The sequence below is a fragment of the Heterocephalus glaber genome, unplaced genomic scaffold (assembly GCF_053883595.1).
Source record: "Heterocephalus glaber isolate CG9 unplaced genomic scaffold, H.glaber_assembly_v1.0 deba00000347, whole genome shotgun sequence".
In the NCBI taxonomy this organism is placed as follows: Eukaryota; Metazoa; Chordata; class Mammalia; order Rodentia; family Bathyergidae; genus Heterocephalus; species Heterocephalus glaber.
Window position 1 is genome coordinate 50,499,286 of NW_028258143.1, and position 18,203 is coordinate 50,517,488.

Consider the following 18,203-nt stretch of genomic DNA (forward strand, 5'->3'; position numbering starts at 1 on the left):
GTAGAGCAAATGAACCCACTAGACATTTACAAAACATTTTATCCAACAGCAGTCTCTGAAATAGATTATGTTAGGCCACATATTCTTGATAAATTTAAGAAATTGAAACCAAATATCTTCTCAGGCCACAATGGAACAAAACTACAAAGAAGAATAAAAGCATAAAAATACATGGAATTTGAACAGTGTACTCCCAAATGAGCAATGGGTAACTGAAATTAAAAGGGAAAAAAAATTTCTAGAAATGAATAAATGTGGGAACATAACATCAAAATCTGAGGGATACGGCAAAAGTAGTACAGAGAGGAAAGTTTGTAGCAATAAATGCATACATCAAAAAAACTTAACCTAATAATAGATCTCAAAGACTTTAAAAAATAAGAACAAACTAAGACCAAAATTTGTAGAAAGAAAGAAATATAAAGATCATAACATAAATAAATAAATTCAGAACTAAAAAAATACAAAAGATCAATGAAACAAGAAGTTGGCTTTTTTGAAAGGATAAACAAAACTGATAAACTTGTAGCTTGATGAAGGAGGAGGAGGAGAAAAGATCCAAATAAATAAAATCAGATAAAAATGGAGACATTACAACTGATACCACAGAAATGCAAAGGATCATAGTAAACTACTCTGAACAATTACATGCTGGAAAACCTAGAAGAAATGGATAAATTCCTAAACATATATAATCTACCAAAATTGAATCAAGAAATGGAAAAACCTGAACAGTCCTATAATGAGTAATGAGATTAAAGTAATTAAAAATCTTCCATTTTAAACAGTCTAGGACTTGATATCTTTATTGCTGAATTCTACAAAACATTTGAACTAACTCCAATTCTTCTTAAACTATTTCAAAATATGGAACTGGAAAGAGCTTTGCCAAACTCTGTTTTACAAAGCCAGCACTACCCTGATATCAAAACCGACAAAGATACAACAAAAAAAGAAAACTATAGACCCATACCCTTCATGAAGATTTAAAACTTGTCAATAAAAAACTAGCAAACAGAAATCAACAGAGAAAAAACAAAAAAGAGAAAAACCTTAAAAGCTCATACACTATGATCAAGTGGTATTCATCCCAGATTTCAAGTATGTTTCAGCATATACAAATCAAACATGATACAACTCATCAACAGAATGGACAAAATCTATTATCATTATGTCAATAGATGCAGAGAATGTATTACATAAGATTTAACCTCCCTTCATGATAAAAACTCAGTAAAGCCAGATGTAGTGGTACATCCCTGTAATCCCAGTAATCACGAGGTTAAGGTAAGGGGATCACAGTGAGTTCAAGGTTAGTTAGCCTGAGCTACCTAGTGAGACCCTGTCTGAAAAGCAAAAAAAAGAAAAAGAAAAATCCTCAGTAAATTAGGTATAGAGCAAACATACTTAAAGTAGTAAAAGATACATATGAAACACAGCCAATAGCATCCTGAGAGCTAGGGATACTGCTCAGTGGTAGGCCTGCTTTATATGTGCAAAACCCTAAGTTCAATTCCCAACAATAAACAAAAATTTATACTGATTGGGAAAATTTGAAAGTGTTCCCTCTATGATCAGGAACAAGACAAGGATGTCACTTTTAACACTCTTAATGTAGTTACTGGAACTCTTAGTAAAAGCCATTAGGCAAGATAAAGAAAAGACATCCAAATTGGAAGGAAAGGAATTAAATTATCCATTTTGCTGATGATATAATTTTATACAGAGAAAGACCTAAAAATTCTATCAAAAACTGTTAAAACTTATAAAAAGATTTAGTAAAGTTGTTAAATACAAAATCAAAATACAAGAAAGTAGCATTTTTGTACCTCAATGATGAACTTGCCAAAAAAGAAATTAAGAATGCAATCACAATAGCTATTAAAAATAAAATATTTAAGAATAAATTTAATCAAATGAAAGAACTCTACATTGAAAATTATAGAACATTGATGAAAGAAATTATAGAAGACATCAAAAATGGAAAGCTATCCCATGTTCATGAATTTTAAAAAATAACATTGTTAAAATGTCCATACTATCCAAAATGATCTGTAGGGCCAATGCAATTTCTATTAAAATACAAATGACTTTTTTCACAAAAATAGAAATAATCCTGAAATTCATATGGAACCACAAAAGACTCAGAATAGCTAACAATGATCCTGAGCAAAACAAAACAACCCCACCTAAGACCCACAAAGCTCAAGGCATCACAATACATGACTTCAAACATACTGCAAACCTACAATAACCAAAACAGCATAGTACTGCCATAAAAACAGACATATGGACCAATGGAACAGAAGAGAGAACCCAGAAATTAAGTTTGTATAGCCAACTAACTTTTGACAAAAGTCACAACATACAGTGGAGAAAAAGTCTCGTCAATAAGTGGTATTGGCAAAATTGGATGCGTGCATACAGAAGAATGATCCCTTTCCCTCATCATACACAAAAGCCAACTTGAAAAACTTCGAAGACCCAAATGAAAAACCTGTAACTATGAAATTACCATAAGAAAACAGAAGAAATACTTCAAGGTATAAGCAGTGATTTTTAAAAATAAGATCCCAAAGGCACAGGCAGCAAAATTAAAAATAGACAAATGGTATTGTATCAAACTAAGAAGTTTCTGCACCACAAAGGAAATAACAGAGTTAAGAGACAAACTGCAGAATGAAAGAAAATATTTGCAAACTATTCATCTGACAAGTGATTAATATCCAGCATATATAAAGAGCTCAGAAAGCTGAACATCCAAAAATCAATCCAGTTTTATTATTATTTTTTTTTTTTGTGGTACTGGGGATCAAACTCGGGTCCTTCCACTTGTGAGGCAGGTGGTGAAACCGCTGAGCTAAATCCCCAGCCCCAATCCAGTTTTAAATGGACTAAAGAGCTAAGAAGACACCAAACAAAGAGATACAAATGGCCAACAAATAGATGAAAGAGTGCTCAATGTTACAAATCATAGAAATGCAAATCAAAACCACAATGAAATCTCTCACCTCAGGATGTTGTCATCAAAAAGACAAAAAATAGTGCTTGTGGGGATGCAAAAAATGGGTGACTCTCATACACTGCTAGTGGGAATGTAAATTAATATAGCCATTATGAAAAACAGGATGGAGCTTCCTCAAGAAACTGAAAATAGAACTACCATATGACCCATGAAATTACCCAGTGATTCCATTATTGGGTATACGTACAAAGGAGATGCAATGTTTATACCAAAAAGACACTTACACTCCCTTGTTTGTTGCACCACCATTCACAGTGGATCATGGTGGAATCAATCTAGATGCCCATCTGTTGGATAAAGAAAAAGATCAGATGGATCCGGAAAATGCAGTCTATATAAATAATAGAATATTATTCAGCCATAAAAAGAATAAAATCCTGTCATTTGCAGCAATATAGATAGAACTGGAGGCAGGGGATTTAGCTCAGTGGTTTCACTGCCTGCTGCACAAGTGCAAGGACCCGAGTTCGATCCCCAGTACCAAAAAAAAATAGAACTGGAGGAGATTATGTTAAGTGAAGTAAGGCAGACACAGAGAGATAAGTATCACATGTTCTCATTCATTTGTGGAAACTAATAAAATTAATCTTATAGAAGAAAAGAATAGAATAGTGGTCACTAGATATTGAGAAGGGCAGACAGGTAGAAAGGGGATGGAAGAAGTTCAGTAAGAAGCACCAAAACACAGGGAAGAGGAATTAGGTCTAGTTTTTCTATAGCACAGTAAGGTAACTATTGGTTAAAATAATTTATGATATATTTCAAAATTATCAGATGAAGGGCTGGAATGTAGCTCAGTGGCGTCACACCTGCCTTGCAAGCACAAGGTCCTGAGTTCGATCCTCAGTACAAAAAAAATTATTAGATGAGTACAAAATTCCCAATACATCAAAATAGAGGACTGAAAAAAAAAACAGAGTACTGTTTGAAAAGATGGAAGTGTTTGTTACCAAGATTTGATTATCACACATGGTATAAATGTATCTATTCACTGTAACGTACCCTATAAAGATGTATAAATACGTGTCTCAATAACAAAGTAGGAGACTAGCATGGTCGCTCATACCTATAATCCCAGCAATTTGAGGCCTATTCTGGGCAATTTAATGACTTGGTGATGCTCTGTCTCAAAATGAAAAACTAGAAAGGAGGCTGAGGAAGTAGCTCAGTGCAAAGACCCTGGATTTAAAGGTTCAATCACCAGGACCACATACAGGTTAGTATAATGAGATTTACAAACTCTGGCCTAGTTTAAGGAAACCATTCTTTTCCCACATCCTCAACATCAATTAAGTTGATTTGTTCAATTTGTAATATATGAGCTGTATGCTTAATTTAATTTGGTATTATAATTTTTAGATGTAGAAAGCTAAGCACTAAGTAAATACAAAACTTGTATCAATAGCTAAATTCAATTCACCAAATAATTATTTGATGTCTACAAGATGCAAAGGACAATGGAGGATCAAAGATGAACACAGTAATTCAAAGGAAATAAAACTCTTATGCAAATGAATATAAGGCTTAATTCCTGCTAAAAGCACCCAACCAACAACCAACAAAGTTCTATAAAAAAATGCAGAGGAAGGAAAAATTACTTCAGTAGATTAACTGTCTTATTTCACAAACTGGTATTCTGCTTTGAAAAACAATCCATAAATTATATCTGCAGTCTTCAGAATCCAATTAGATTTCTTGAAGTCTAAGAGGTGATAGTTGAAGATATCTTGGTCTCCTGATCAGCCATACCAGTGTCAGTTGGGGGTCACTTATAAGAAACATGAATTTGTGGACCCAATCCCTAGCCTTTCCATGAAACTCAGGGGACTTGGCAATCTGTATTTTAATAAATCTTCACGTATTTTAATGCACACTGAAGTTTGTGAACCACTAGTTTAGAAAAAAACTTGTTTATTTTAATTATGTGTAAGATGGAAACAAATCTATGGAAAATAAGCAAATGCTAAAACATTTCTCACAAATTCCTTTGGGGAAATGAAAAACAGAGAAGCTATTTTGCTGAAATGACTCCCAACAAGAAGATAGCAAGAGTCTTGAAGAGTGATTTTCATGTACATGTCAAGCAATTATGTAGATAGTTGTCTTTTTATAGTATTTAATGCCAAAAGAATATTTTTATTTTTGAATGTAAATCACATGTTTTCCCTTTATTTCTTGTCTTCTTTTTATAAATTACATATTTTACATGTAAGTGGAATTTTCTTCATAAAGTAAAACAGTGACTTTAAACAACATCTGTTTTGTTAAAGGGAATACTTGGCTAACTTAGTTATTCAGTGTCATTGGATGATTAATAACCAAATATTGGGCACATATAAACTTTACCACTAAAAATGAAAAAGACACGTACACCTCGTGCTGCAGAAATGCAAAGATGGTACTTCTAAAAGTTACTAAAAGCCTCTATTTTACTCAATAGCTTTAAAAACCTACCAAGAGAGCTGCAAAAGCCTGGGGATTCTCTGCAAAAACTTAGGAAGTTACAGATATTTTCTAATCCCACACTCTTCACTTCTTCTGGTTCCTCCCAGTTCTCCCTGAGCCCACCTACTCCCTTTTTTCCCCATGAAATCTTTCTTGCTCAAGGTGCATCTCAGGGCTGTTCAGAACATGACTGAGTAAAATTTCTTTTTTGTTTTTTTTGGTACTGGGGATCAAACTCAGGACCTTGCACTTGCAAGGCAAGTGGTGGAACCACTGAGCTAAATCGCCAGCCCTAGATAAAATTTCTTTAAAAGACAACTTACCTTGTTATCTCTGACCTTAAAAATTACAGAAAGCTGCTGGAATTAGCCATACTGAGGAAGCTTGCAACATAAATAACTCCCCCACACACAAACACACAAGTATTGAGCTGCTTCTCTGCTCCAGGTCTAAGCTACTCAATTATACTTGGGTGTCCTTCAGGAGGACCCTTTATGAATGAAAAGAATGTAGGTTGATGCTGTCTATGGCATATCCCCAAGAAGTCTCCAGAAACCTAAGAAATCCAGGAATCCAAGGAGCTAAGACTAGATAAATTCTATTACTACAATTATCACTATAATTGCATGCATGCATGCACATGCCAGCACAATGCTGGGGATCAAACCCGGGGCCTCACACATGCTAAGTGAGTGCTGTACCACTTAGCTGCATCCTCCGCCTAGCTATTAGGATAAATTTTGGTTGGGAAAATTTAACATCTTCATGTTCGAGATCTTAAAAGCCAACCAGTCTGACCTTGTTTAACATAGGAGAAAACTGAGAGCATGCCGGATCAAATGCAGCCACCATTATCCAAGATGCACTAAAGAGCAAGCACACTCAGCAGAAGCCCAGCAGCTTAGAAAGGGAGAGCTGGCTAAGGATGATGGAGACCTGAAGAGGACTCAGGGAAGTGACACAAGAGAAATTTGGCTTGAAGCTGTCAAGGAACAGAAAGCAGTGGCTCACAACTTTTTCTGTGTGCGAAAATTGCCTGAAATACTTATTTAAGTTCAAAATCTTGAGGAAACCCAGAGGCCTAGGAAGCTAGTTCCATTATAACCATTTCCCCAGTGACTCTGTCATAACTCAGAGTCTCTTGCAATTAAGGTAGTCATATGAGTAAGTTCTCATCAATAGGATATGAGCCTAAGTAATATATGCCACTTCCAAGGAACATCCTCAAAAGAAAGTTACATGCCTCCCCTTTGTTTCTTCTTTTTTGAGACTGGAATGCAGACAGAAGGAGGGCATCCAACTCAATCATGAAGATGACAACAACCTGGGAGATGGGAGAACAACAAAACAGAAGAAACCAGAGTCTCCCACTCCATCACTTGATGCAAAGCAGCCCAACTTTCTGGGCTAGTTGTCTGTAACAGTAACAAAACATCCCAGCTGATGAATCACACAATGCTTATAAGGCAGTTATTAGCAGCTCTCCTGCTGATCTTCTTGGAGCAGCTGTAAATTACATCTCTGCAAATTGCAGAGTCCCTGAGAAAGCAAGTCTGTGAGGAATTACAAGCTGCCATCTTTTAGTTCCTTCTATCCTGAATCTGCTGGTATCCTCAGAAAGACCTCTCACCCCCTCAGGCACACCTCTCGTAGGATGCTGCTGGGCAGAACTCATCACTGCTTTCTAGCTTTGCCCACACATGGTAGTCACTGTTTTAGGCACTGAGGAAACAGCAGTGAACAAGAGAGACAAGACACAAACCTAGTTCTTTCAGGAAAGTGATATTTTAGAAAGACAGGAAAGACACAATACACAAGATAATTTCTGAAAATTAAAGAGCAAAACAACAACCTGACCTTGCAAGTGCAAGGACCTGAGTTCAATCCCTGGTACCAGAAAAACAAACAAACAAAATCCTGAAATTCATCTTCATGTGACTACAAGACTACATAGAAAAACAGTTTCGGGCCAGGGATTTAGCTCAGTAGTTCCACCGCCTGCCTCGCAAGCAGAAGGACCTGAGTTCGATCCCCAGTATAAAAAAAAAACAACCCAAAAAACAGTCTAAATCACATTGCTGAATATCTTATTTAAGAGGGCCTCTGAATAGAGATAGATTTTCTTCACTCGCATGCCTTCAGTGAGAATTGGCTCCATGAACACACCTAAAAGCATTGAGGGTAAGAAATATAGAGAACACATGGATAGTTGTTGAACACTGAGAGTAACTGGCCAATGTACTCATCATAAAAATTCAAACAAAAAACATATGAAGTAGACAATTCAAGGGCTGCATAATCCTCCTCCTTCATAATGAACTACTTTTAACATTTGTTTCATTCATTCAATCAACATGTCTTTTTATTTCCTGCAATGTACCCAGCCCTGTCCTAGATGCTGAATATACCAGATATGGTTCTGCAAAGTTTGAGTCTTTCTCTCAAAGTGTATGTATTGGAAACTTGATTTCCAAAGCAATAGTGTTGAAAGGTTGGACCCTCAAGAATTGGTTAGGCCATGAGGGCTTGGCTCTCATGAATCAGTTGTCATCACAGGAGTGGGTTCATCATAAAAGTGAATTTGGCCCCATCTTACCTTGTACAAGGGGTGATCAAAATATATAGTGAATGTTTACATATTAAAAATGTATTGGGCTGGGGATTTAGCTCAGTGGCGCTGCACCTGCCTTGAAAGCAGAAGGTCCTAGGTTTGATGCCAGGTACCAGGGGGAAGAAATGTATTACACTAAAACATACATTGCCATTAATCCCCCTCAAAATATAACCTCTCACTTTGAATATAATTATGACACTTTCTGAAGCAGTCCTGGAAGTTCTGTTTCATGAGTGTCTTTACAAGATGTGATCAAAAATATGGTGGATACTAGTGCCAAGTGCCATCCAACAGAAAGGTTGGTGTGTCCTCATCCATCCCATTCACCAGATCTGGAACTGTGTAACTTCTGATTCTTCCCCAAAGTCAAAATGAACATGAAAGGTAAATCGATTCAGGACATCAAAGCAGCCACAATAGCATAATTCTTGTGCTCTGGCCCTGTTTCCTTTCACCATGGGATGATGCAGCATGAAGATGCTCTCCGGAGGCCAGCCCCTTGATCTTGGATTTCCCAGCCTCCAGAACTGTAAGAAATACAATTGTTCTGTATAAGTCACTAAATCTGTAGTATTCTGTTATAATAGTAGATAAGATTCCCAACCTCATGTGGCTTCCAGTTGGTAGGGGGGACAGAGTCAGAGACAAAGACAGAGACAGAGACAGAGAGAGACAGAGAAAAACTCCCCAGTTTGTATCTTGCCTTTACTACACCTACTTATGTGATTTCAGGCAAATTACTTAACTCATGGAGACTCAGTTTCCTCATTTGCAGAATGAGGATACAGTAATTGTATGTAACTCATATGGTTGCTGTAGGGATTAAATCATACAATACAGATTAAATAATTTATAAAAGTATCTGGTATATAACAAGTACTCCATCAAAATTTGCTACTATTGCTATATGAGTAAAATGAACATTTAATTTTTAATAAGAAGTATTATATTATAGATATGGTACTATTGTGGTCTAATTCTTGAGCCTTTTCAGTAACATTGCTCTATTTCCATTTTAAAATACATGTGAATGTCTAGGTTACTTTTTTCATTGCCGAGACAAAATACCCAACACCCAAAGTTAAAGGAGGAAAAGTTTATTGGACCTCACAATTTGTAGAGAATTCAGTTCATAATCAGCTGGCTCCAAGGCAGGGTGGCACAAGAGGTGGGCATCACAGAGGAGAAACAGTTCATGGCAGGCAGAAAGCAGCCAAGCAGCAAAGTACCAAGCAGCAAGCATCAACAACAGCAACCCAGAACTATGCAAAACAAATCAGTGGACAAATTTAGTAATCACACAACCTCGATCCCAGCATCACACTCTCTATATCCAGCCACCTCTGAAAAGCCCTACATATGACCACATGAGACTTTGGGGGAGGGGTCATCTAGACACAAGCCATAACAATGAAGTTCATCATTTCAGTTACTTTATCCATTATATGAATTTAGCGTATGAATGCATATTGTATGCTGTTATAGACTGAATGTTTGTCCCTCCCACCAAATGCATATGTTGAAATCTTAAATCCCAGTATGATAGTAAACAAAAGGAAGTAAGACCTTTGGGAAGTAAATATATGACAGTAGAGGCCTCATAAATGGGATTAATGCCCTTATAGGAGACTCCAAAGAATCCTCTCACCCTCTTTCTGCCACATATGGCTGTAACATATAAATCAGTTCAGGACATCAAGGCAGCCACAATAGCTGACTTATATAATAAACTTTCATATAAAGAAACTGAGCCTCATAGAGTTACATTATTTGCTGAAAGTTATGCAATTAGTTGGCAGCTGATGAGTCTAAAGTTCTTTTCCACTATATGCCCACCAGACTATGAAATGGAACAGCATTAATTGCTCTGCCAAGGAAAGATTCTTCACTAAAACTCTAGCTTTCTGCAGAGATAAGGCCCTGGCTTTGGGTAAATCTTTAAGCTGAAGCTCTCCATGGGGCCTGTCTGAAGAGTCAGCTCTTGTATTATAGGCTGGCCAAATTATGTCTTCCTATTCTCAATCTTCCTTGATCTCTCTTCATCTTTCTGTGGCTTATCCCAATCTACTGTTTTATTCCATTTCCCTTTCTCAATATTTTATATCCAAATGCTGTGTTAATATCCATGGTCCTGAGAGACATGAGTTATGCTTGTAAGTCTGTGGGGTTCAGACTCATAACAGAAGGGAAAGGGACCACAGGTCAGTGGTTTTCAGAGGAGATCGGGATATGAGAGGGACAGAAGCAGAACACCTTATCTACAGAGCATCCTACAGCATCTCATCACTCACCAGTGATTCATTCTAAGGAATTACATTTTGGAAACACCTTAATTTCTCCCACTTATAAAACATTTACCTTTCATAATCATTTTGACTTTGAAGAAGAGCCAGAAGTCACACAGTGCTGATTCAATCAATAAGGTTGATAGGGACACACTGTTGTTTTCACTAGCCTATCTTTAGGGTGGCACTCAGCAGTCACCATATTTTTAATCATATCTTGTAAAGATACTCATGACTTCAAATTTTGAAGTTTTTTTATAAAATAAAAGAATTACAAAGAAGAAAGAAAGTGGCATGAAGGGTGAAATACATGAGTTCAAAATGAGTATTCTGAGGGGGATTGATGGCAATGTGTCTTTTATTAAAACAAATTTTTAAAATTTAAACATTCACTGTAAATTTCCATCACACTTCATAACAACCCCTGTAGTATGCTGTATTCTGCAGGACAGGAATTCACAAAGGGCACAGTGGGGTATGGCTTATATTCCCCATTGTCTGGGAGTGACTCATTTGAGGTATGATTCAAATGTCTGGAAGCTAGAATCCTGGAGGCTGCTTTACTAACATGTTTGGCACTCGAGATAGAAGGACTTGAAGTCTGAGCTCGGTTGAGCCTGTCAACTAGATCACTCACTTGTGGCTTCCCCATGTAGATTTGGCTTCACACAACCTGGTAGCTGGGTTCCAAGAGTGAATGTCTTGAGATTGAGCCTCTGGAGGGTAAGCATCCCCAAACTACAATGGCCTTTTTATACCTTGTCAGAGAAGTCACTTAGAGACAATTCTGTTGTATTTTGTTGACCACAAGCAGATCACTAAGACTAGCCTAGATCGAAGAAAATGAGTTCACATCACAAATAAATCATTTCTGTTGCCACCATCTTTGGAAAAGTACAACCAGCCACAAACTGCACTGTGGCAATGACAGTTCACATCCCTTCCCCACACAAACATACTCACATCTCTTCAAGATCCTCAGAGTCTCATCCATTATTGCATCAGCTCAAAGTTGATATTTTGCCATCTAATCAGCTGCCAGTGCTTATGAGGTTTCTTAGGCACAGTCAAGTACAGTTCCTGGAGATCTGAAGACCTGTGAACTCAAGAGACAAGCAGTGGCTTAAGCTCTTTGAGGTAGGACAAGATAGCTGAATAGACTGCCCAGCATTCACCTCCTCTTTCCTAGAAAGAGGAAGCAAAGTTACAGCTGTATAACCGCAGATTGCAGTGAGTGGCTGTGGGAGAACACTGGGAGTCAGCAAGAGACTAGCAGCTTGTAAGATTCAGAGATCTGGGACACCACATTGTAAGAGAAACAGGATACTCCACCATCTGTCACCTTGGATCCACGGCCAAAGGAGGGGGAGTCTCTCCTCTTTGCAGGGGTAAGGATGAAAGAGAGTACTGAAAACTATCAGTGCAGATTCTGGCAATCCTATCTGCTGGAAATTGTTATAATCCTCACAGGCTTGCAGCCCACATAGATAAATAATCTGAAATCTGCATGATAGCCTTACTTTGGAAAAGGATCTCCCAGCATCTCCTACAAACCCCCAGGGTGCTATAGCCAAGAGTCATCCATCTTGAGAAGGGAGCTACTCTCTAAGTTTGGACTGCTATTGAGGTCAGGAACCTCTGCATATTCCTATCTCTGAGACCCCACAGACATTCTGCTGCACTGTCTCAGGGACATAGCTGCTTGATGTACCGAACTTGGCCCAGCAGGGTGACTCTGACCCAAGCCTGCAGGATCCCCAGCATTGTAGTTATGACATAGATGGGAATGGAAGGCATCACCCTTGAGAACCAGGAGATCAGGGAGCTGGTCCTCTGAGACCAAGGGTATGACCAGCACTAGGACTGAAGACAGATACCCATATGGTTCTTGCCAATCTTCTCCCTGTGCCAGGCTCAGGTGCCTGTTACTAACAGGGCAGGGAGGAACTTTGCTCTACTCACAAGGATGTAATGAGATGGCCTTGAATAACTCTGTGGCTGAAGCCATTACCTCACGTTCATGGCTTGGGGAGACTTTACCTGGCTCCTAACAAGGTACTGTTCCCTGATGGGCACTACCACTGAGGCAGCAGAAAGGGACATCATGGTTCCTGCTGTTCCCCCACCTATATAGTTCCCACTACTGGCTGCCCCTACTCCTTGTCTGACCATGCACTGGAGGAAGGACTGGACGTGAGTGCCTCAAAAGGGCTTCTTTTTGTGTGTGTGTGGTACCAGGGATTGAACTTAGGTCCTTGTGATTGTGCAGCAGGTGGCAAAAACACTGAGCTAAATCCTTCGCCCTTAAAAGGGCTTCTTGCAGTCACTGCAACTATCCTTCCCTCTGTAGGATCTGAGTCCACATTACCGAGAAGTCAGAGGACAAGTGCATCAGGCCCCTCACCAATGCTGATGCTACCTGTGCTTCAGCCCTTGCTAGTAGCAGAGCTGACATCAACAATGCCTGAAGAAAACCCCACTTCCTAATAGGGGCCACCATTCCCATTGTGGGAGTAGCTACACAGTACCCCATACCCACTGCTGTCTGCACACCTGCCTGAATTGATAGAGTGACTCTGTCCCTGTGTGGCCCATGGAAACAGTGGGGCTCTGACTCTGATACAGTAAGTATCCCACGTAAACTCTAATCACAGCTAAAGAAGCTACAGGGAAATGATGCAACAATACCTAGCTAGAATCAAAGCGAACACAACATAACAACCACACAACCAAATACCCAAGATGCATCTTTAAGAGAAAGCTACTTATTAAAAACAGACCCCATGAAAGTAGTGAGGGTAAAGATACATGAGCCAAGTGATGCACAAACCTTGGCTTAGGAGCACAAGAAATATGAAAAAAACATGATACCTCCAAAAGAAAATCATATCTAGCAACAGATTCCAAAAGAATTGAAATGGATGGCTTGATATAAAGATATGCAGAGAATGATAATTTTAAAAACTCAATGAGATCCAAGAGAACACAGAAGAGCTGCTAAATGAGGGCCGGGGATTTAGCTCAGTGGTTCCGCCACCTGCCTCACAAGAGCAAGGACCTGAGTTCAATCCCCGGTACCAAAAAAAACCAAACAAACAACAACTGCTAAATGAAATTAGGAAGGCAAAGTAGGCTATAAATGAGAAACTCAGCAAAAAAATAGAGATTTTAAAAAGAACCAAACAAATCTTGGAAATTAAGAACTCCAAAGTCAAAGAAAAACTACAGTTGAAAATTTCAACAGCAGACTAGATTAAGTGTAGGAAAGAATGTTTCAACTTGAAGATGACCTTTTGAAATATTACATTCAGAAAAAGAAAGGCAGGGAGAAGGAAAGAAAGAAAGGGAGAAAAAGAGAAAGAGAAGAGAAGAAAGCAAGAATGAATTTTCAAGGTGTTTGCAGTTAGAAAAAAATAGAAATGGGGGAGGGGAAAGAAAGGGCGATAACCAAGATATGGTAAGTACATATACCAACTCCCTTAGGTGAGTGCAAAGATGTGCTAATAAAAAAGTTTTTTTAAAGATACTTGGGGTTGGGAGGAAGGAAGGTAATGGAATACAAGTATTCTTCACATGACTCTGAGAGCGGTAAGAATCAGGGCAACAAAGAGAGACTATATTCTGAGAGAAAGAGGAAGAGCTATGGGAATCAAGAAAGAGGGGATAGGAAAGCTAAAAACCACACAGAGGAGAAGAAAGGCAATTCCAAGAGAAGTACAAAGCAGTCTCCCCAGTTCCACAGCACTGGGAAAATGCAGACAGCCCTGATGATGACCACAGACTGGGAGTCTTAGCTGCAGGGACAACTTGTGGTTCTTTTTAAATCTGTTAGATAAGTTGGTCTGAAAGTGACTCCTCCAGCTAACAAACTAGAGAAGAAATCTAATATATTACTCAGCATCTCTCAGAGTGGGATAACCAGGAGCCATCTTGAGAAGGGCCCATTGTTGGGGAATAACTACCTGGCGAGCAGGAAACACAGAATATTCACAATTTGAGGTCCCTGAGGACATCCTGTCACCGTGACTGATGGGAAACAGCCACGAGAAATAGTCAGAGAAGGGAAGGGTCTGACAAACTTGCTGAGAAGTCTAAGCAGTGGAAACCCTGGCTGTGGAGGGTAGAGGGTAGAGAGAGGTTTGGTGACCACTTTGTCAAGGACTGAGAACAGTCCTGTGTGGTTAGAGTCAGGTCTCAGAGCCCTGAGATTGAGACCAATGGATCAGTTGGTTCCTACAGGACCCCATGGCCCATGCAGAACTGTGGTCTGTTTCCTTCCCCCACTGTCTGAGCATTAAGGGCTACCCTGTATCACATATTTGCCACACCTGTGGGTACACAGACTGATGCACTCTGTAGTGAATGAGCACCTTCCCATCCCACATACCACCAAAGCTCATCCAAACTGGGGGCTGTCCCAAGTGCACACACAAAAAGCCTGTAGAGTGAATCCAGCCTTGTAGCGGCATGTACCTATCCTTTAACTGGACCAAGGGGATAAGTGGGGCTGGGCTCAGCCTACACACAGCACCAACCTGTTTGGTGGGAGCTGAAAGGAATTATAACAGCCCTCAACCACCATCCCCCCAAGCCTGGCAAATTCCACCACTAGAGGACCCAGAAACAAACTTCTCTAACTCAAGTACTCAGCAGGAAGGAATAGGGTCTTCCCATATCAGCATAAACTAATGGAATTCATGACCACTAAACCTGCATTACAGAAGATATTTAGAGGACTCCTACACACAGAAGAGCAAGCAAGAAAAACACAATCATGAGCACATGGGGAAAAATAAATCTCACTAGAAGAGTAGATAAGTAAACGTGAATTATGAAAGATATAAACATTACTAATTCAGTAAACAATAAAACCGCTAAGATAAATAAAGGAGGAAGGAATGAACTAGATTATTCAAAGAATACCATTCAAAAGAATACCAGTGAAGTGATAGGGAATAGTATATACTTTTCAATAATAACCCTCAATGTAAGTGATGTTAATTCTCTAGTTAAAAGGTACAGATTAATTGCATTAAAAAAACAAGACCTAAAAATTTATTGCCTCCAAGAAACTCATCTTGCTGACAGAGACATGCACAGTCTGAAAGTGCAAAGATGGAAAATGATATCCCAAGCAAATTGAATTTGACAAATGGAACAGAAAAGAGATCTCAGAAATAATATCTATACTATCTATAACCAACTGATTCTCAACAAAGATGTCAAAAACATATTTGGAGAAAAAAACAAGTGCTTCAGCAAATGGTGCTAATAAAACTAGATATCCAGAGGCCAGGGATTTAGCTCAGTGGTGCCACACCTGCCTCACAAATGCAAGGTCCTGAGTGTGATCCTCAGTAACGAAGAAAAAAAACCAACTAGATATCCATATGGTGAGCACTAAAACTTTACCCCATCTCTCACCCTGAACAAAAACCAACTAAAAATGATTGAAAAACTAATTTGAGACATGAGACTACTAAAACACAACAAGAAAACACTTTAAAACATTGGTACGCCAATGATTTTCTGGACGAAACTCCAAACACAGAGGAAACAAAAGCAAGACTTGGCAAATAGGATTACATCAAAATAAAAAGCTTCTGCCCAGACAAAGGAACAACAGAGTGAAGCAACAACCTACAGAATGGAACAAAATACTTCCCAAATATTTATCTGATGGAGGCTTAATATTCAGAATATATAAAGAATTTTAAAAATTTAATAATCCAATTTATTGGAACTAGTAATCCAATTTTTCTTTTTTGGTATCGGGGATCGAACTTGGGTCCTTGCGGTTGTGCAGCAGGCGGTGAAACCACTGAGCTAAATCCCTGGCCATAGTAATCCAATTTTTTAAATGGGCAAATGTTCTGAACCTCTCAAAAGCAGAAACTTCTCAAAAGAAGAAATACAAGTGGCTAATGAATGTATGAAAAACTACTTAATATCATTAGCCACAAGGGAAATGCAAACTGAAACTGCAATGAGATACCATTCCACACCAGTTAGAATGGCTATTATCAAAACACAAAATAATAAGTCAGGTGTGGCAGTACACATTTGTAATCCCAGCACTCTGGGAGGCTGAAGCAGGAGGACTGCAAGTTTGAGCCCAGCCTGGGCAATGTAGTGACCTAGTGAGACCCTGTTTCAAAATAAAAAATTTAAAAGGGCTGGAGATGAAACTCAGTGCTGAGAGATCCCGAGTTCAGTCCTCAGTAGTACTACACATGTGCATGTACATGTGCATGTGCACACACACACGTGCACACACACACACGCACACACACACACATAAAAGAACAAAAGAAAGAAAGAAAATGACAAATGCTGGCAAGGATATGAGAAAAAGGAACTTATACATTGGGAATTAAAATTAGTACAGTTATTATGGAAAACAGTATGAAGGTTCCTCAAAAAACTAAAAACTACTATATGATCCAACTATCCCACTTTTAGGTATCTATCCAAAGGAAATGAAACCAGCAAACCAAATAGATACCTGTATACCCATGTTTGTTACAGCAGTATTCACATTAGGTAAGATAAAATCAGTCTAGCTTCGGACTGGGGATGTACCTCAGTGGCAGCATACCTGCCTGACACACGCAAGGTCCTGAGTTTGATCCCCTACCTGGAGTGGGGTTAGGTGGGGTGAAATCAGTCTAGGTTCCCATCAACACATGAATGGGTAAAGAAAATGTGGTATATATACCCAATGAGTATAGCCATAAAGACAAATGAAATTCTGTCATTTGCAGGAAAATGTATGAACTAGAGGTCATTATTTTAAATGAAATAAGCCAGACACAGGAAGTTAAGTATTTCATGTTCTCTATCAAATGTAAAGACTAAAAAAATGTCAATCTGAAGATTAATAGTGATTATTAAGATTAATAGTCATTATATGGGTTGGGGAATCTGTAGAGAAAGGGAGGAGGGTAGGAAAAGAGTACATGCTATATCTATGTAGGGAAACATCACACTGAACTTTAATACATACAATTAATAAGTGTTAATTGGGGAGGGTGAGAAGGGTGGGGAGAGAAAGGGGATGAAAAGAGGAATTAAGATGTGTTATGTACATGTACCAACTCCACATAAGGAATGTGAACATCATGTACTGCAAATATGTAAAAAAAAAAAAAAAAGAGGAAGGTCATCAAGAATAGGATGGAGGAGGAAGGAAGGATAATGGGATAAAAAGGAATTTAATTATGTATGTTTATAATTAATTTATGTACATATTACACACATAATTTGATTATGTATTATGTGCATAATTATGTGTTTAATTATGTATTGTGTACATGTACAAATTTCCCACAAGGAGTGTAAACATTATGTACTACCAACATGTACAAATAGATAAATAAATAAATGGGTCCTTGAAAGACCTAGAATCAATCTGAAAGTGCTCATGAGAGATCATCTTAACTCTTTCTGAGGTTTCCAAAGACATTTAAAGTCATTCCTTTGGCTACATCTTTACTCTGGGTCTTCCGGATAGCTCCCTGAATTCGACCTTTCCACTGAGGGTCTGTCTTACTTTGAGAATGATATGCTTACTGCAAATAATGTTGCTAGCCCTCTATAGTTCCTCTAAATTTTCCTAGAAAATTGATCCATTCTTCTTTCTCCAGCTCTATTTTATCATTTGCAGCTAAAATAAACCAGTTGGTACTTTCAATCTTCTGCCAGGAAATCTTGGCCAACCCCAGCCATTATTTAAATGAAGTTTCTATTTTCCATGTTAGTACAAGTGACAATATTATTAAACATTTTGCTACAACTTTGCAAAGTCAGCTTTTTGCCACTCTCCAATAATAAT

General features: G+C 38.4%; 1 long non-coding RNA gene across 3 annotated transcripts in view; it reads right to left on the bottom strand.

Moving 5' to 3' along the window:
- Positions 1-18,203, bottom strand: part of LOC110344464 (uncharacterized) — a 51,636-nt gene that overhangs the window by 8,808 nt on the left and 24,625 nt on the right. Inside the window, exons 3-4 of one of the 3 annotated variants that reach the window (XR_002387055.2) lie at positions 11,333-11,465; positions 1,999-8,611 (exon numbers count right to left, since the gene is read on the bottom strand). This is a non-coding gene — a long non-coding RNA (uncharacterized LOC110344464). Of the gene's footprint in view, positions 1-1,998; positions 8,612-8,908; positions 9,347-11,332; positions 11,466-18,203 lie in introns of those variants that run through there. The other 2 variants (XR_002387054.2, XR_015446969.1) reach the window with 2 other exon arrangements.